The following is a 3,261-nucleotide window of genomic DNA, read 5'->3' on the forward strand; positions in this document are numbered from 1 at the left end:
CACACACACACACACACACACACACACACACAGGGTGTTTTTAAGCTGCCAGGCCACGATTCGAGCCACGGTCAGCTATGAGGGAGCCAGCTCCCCTTGACTTCTGTGCTCGAGGTCTGGCCCATCCATTCGACTGTTGGTAGATATTTGGGTTGTTTGAAGTTTCTGTCTACAATGTTCAGATTGTTCTTGATTTGGCTTGTGGTAGCCTTTCCATCAAGTCCTGTGTCCTTTGGACTCATTCCCATAATTTTTGGACACCTTGTTTTTTGGCCCACCATGAAGTCCTGGCAGCAAGAGACTCAAGCCAGGACAACCCCTTCCCGCAGGCCCACTGCCCTAATGGCCTCACACCCTAATAACCAGGTGGGCAAGGGCTTGGCTTTGTTGATGTGCCCAACATACGTGCTGGGCACATCAGTCAGTCCACAAGAGGGAGGGCTCCAAGAGCTGTGGGGGCGTGAGTGTCTGACCTGACCCTCTGCCTAGCTGTGTCCAGGCCTCTGTGGCCACTGGGAGAGGGCAAGACAAGAGGCAAGGCAGGCATGGGACACTAGAGGACACGGAGTGGACAGTCAAGAACTTATTTCAGGAAGGTGCAGGGGGTGGGGCCATCCATGAGCTGAGGCCCCAAGTACCAGGTGTATGCTCCATTGTCCCGTCAGACTTCACTTTTACAATGTAAATTCATGGGCCAGCAGTGGCATAGTGGTTAAGGCGCTGGAATCCCATATGGTTGACCGTGGTTCGAGTTCTAGACCCCGCAGCATAAAACTCATGCCAGGTGGATGTGTGTGCATACTCAAAATCCTAAGAGAATGGAGGAGAAGGGGTTGAAGCATGGCCTTCCCCCCTGGGGGGTGATTTCTCACTTTCTGTCTCTTGTCTCTCTGGTGACCACACATGACCTATAGCACAAATCTCTCTCTTGCAAAAACAAAAAGTAAATTTAAAGATAAAATGACTTGGCCGGTCCTGTGCCCTGGTTGTTAAGGGAGCTGGATCCCATATGGCCAACTGCACAGTTCAAATCCCAGCCCTGCCAGCTTGAAAAACACACTAGATGCATGTGCATGCCCCAATTCCTGACAGGATGGAGAAATAGAGAAGACATTGTGGCATTACCACACTCCACTGGGGGATGCTCTCTCTCTCTCTCTCCCTTGGTGAGCACGTGTGCCCTCTGGCAATAATAAAATAAAATAAAAGGATTGCGAATTTTACGATCATGACCACAGTATTAAACCTCAAGGGCACAGGGCCCTCAGGACTCCCCAGGCTGCGTGCCTGTGAAGCGGGACCTGGCCCATGTTCACATCTGTGACATCACAGAGCCACCATGGAGAGCAGGACAGGGCCTTTCATACCGAGCCCCCCCTGGCATCTGTGTGCAGCCACACCCCGGGTTTAGGCTGCTTTGACCTCTAGCACCATGCAGCAGTTTTGCTTGTCCGCGAACTTTGTATCAATAGATTCGTACAAGTATCATCTATCATGTTTGGCTCATTGTGTTCCTTGTTTTGACTGAGATTCACATACGTTGTTGCATATACCAGTAATTCTCTTTTACTGCTATGTGATAAGTACTCCACTCTTTGAATACATCACAATTTACCCATCCTACTGTGGTTTCTCTTCTTTGTTGTTTTCATTACCAGTGGGCATGTGTGCTTACCAGAGAAAGACAGAAAAAGCACCCCCCAATGGGCATGGTCACATCACAATCCTTTCTCCTCCGTTTCTCCTCTCTGCCAGGATTTTGGGGACACACGTACACACTGCCAGGACTGGGATTTGAACTGTGGTCAGCTATGAGGGAACCGGCTCTCCTTGACTGCTGTGCTCGAGGTCTGGCCTATCAATTCGACTGTTGGTAGATATTTGGGTTGTTTGCAGTTTCTGTCTACAATGTTCAGATTGTTCCTGAACTGGCTTGTGGTAGCCCTTCCCTCAGGTCCCGTGTCCTTTGGACTCATTCCCATCATTTTTGGACACTTTCTTATTTTTTGGCCCAACACGATGTTTTAGGTTCATCTTGTACTTTCCTTGCTTAGCCTTCGAACTGGCCTTTTCTCCAAGAAACCCTAGCTCCTTCTGGTGGGGGGAGGTAGTTAGAAATGAAATTCTGGGCAGTGGGGGTGCCTAGTCGTATTGGGATATCATTGCCTAGAAGCCTTTTCAGAAAACAATTAAAAGATAGATGATTTTTAAAGTCATAAATTCTTGTCATTACCTCTGATTCCAACCCAGTACCACAGGGTTCTCCCTCGCCCCCTCCCACAGTGGGAAGCCTCACCTGAAACATCAGTGTATCAGTTCCTATGCGGCATCCCTCCAGCCTTTGGCTAGATGTCCCATTGCCATTAAGCTATGGTTCCTAATAACGTCTGAGTGCTTGGACTGCCCTCTCTTGGGGAGACAGCTGCAGGCCCTTGAGTCAAGGCTATTTGCTGTTTCCTCTTTCTGTCCACCTTGTTCACACATGCATCTTAGTCCCTGCATGTCTCCCGGGTCAAATGGCAGGTGTCTCATTCCAGTGGGAGGAGGAGAGAATGGACACAGCCCATTTGCCCTGCCGGAGTCTTCTGTGTAAACGGTTTCTGCCCTCCTGGCTGTAGCACACGGAGGTAGACATTATTTGTCCCCTTTTACGCCGAGGATGCTATCTCACGGAATTAGCCAGGGGCTGTCTTGTTTCCATCTTGCGCTCCCCCAGTCTCAGTCCTAGGGGCGCGAAATGTCTGTTGCATGAACAACTGAATGAAGGGCAGTACTAAAATGCCTTCAGAATCTGGTTGTTCTCAACTTGTGCTCAAGAATGGACCTTATCGAATGCAGGTATCTGCATACGGTCGTATCCCGAGAGTCACTCTCTGGGCCTGGGCTTGGCCCTGGAACCTGCGGTTTATTTAGCACCACCGCCTTTTCCCCCAAGACAGTATGAAGCACGTTTCTCAGGGCACCTGTGGTTGCCTGATTATCCTTGGTCATACAGGGGAGCTCCAGGAGGGCCAGGCTTCTGTGTCTTTTCCCCTGCTGTGTCCGGGGAGTCTGGGCTCGTGCCTAGTTTGGATCAGGTGCTCCCTAAATAACTGCAAACGAACGAATGAGCCTAAGCTCACTTCAGCGGGCCCATCTCGCGGGGCTGCACTGCGCTGCAGAAGGGCAGCGTGCACAGGTGGAAGGAGCGGATGTGACCCGCGGGGTCAGGCAGTCCGGCCCCCTCCGCGGGCTGGGCGGGCGGGGCCTGGCGGCGCCATG

This window comes from Tupaia chinensis, unplaced genomic scaffold, assembly GCF_000334495.1.
Source record: "Tupaia chinensis unplaced genomic scaffold, TupChi_1.0 Scaffold000294_1, whole genome shotgun sequence".
Lineage (NCBI taxonomy): Eukaryota > Metazoa > Chordata > Mammalia > Scandentia > Tupaiidae > Tupaia > Tupaia belangeri.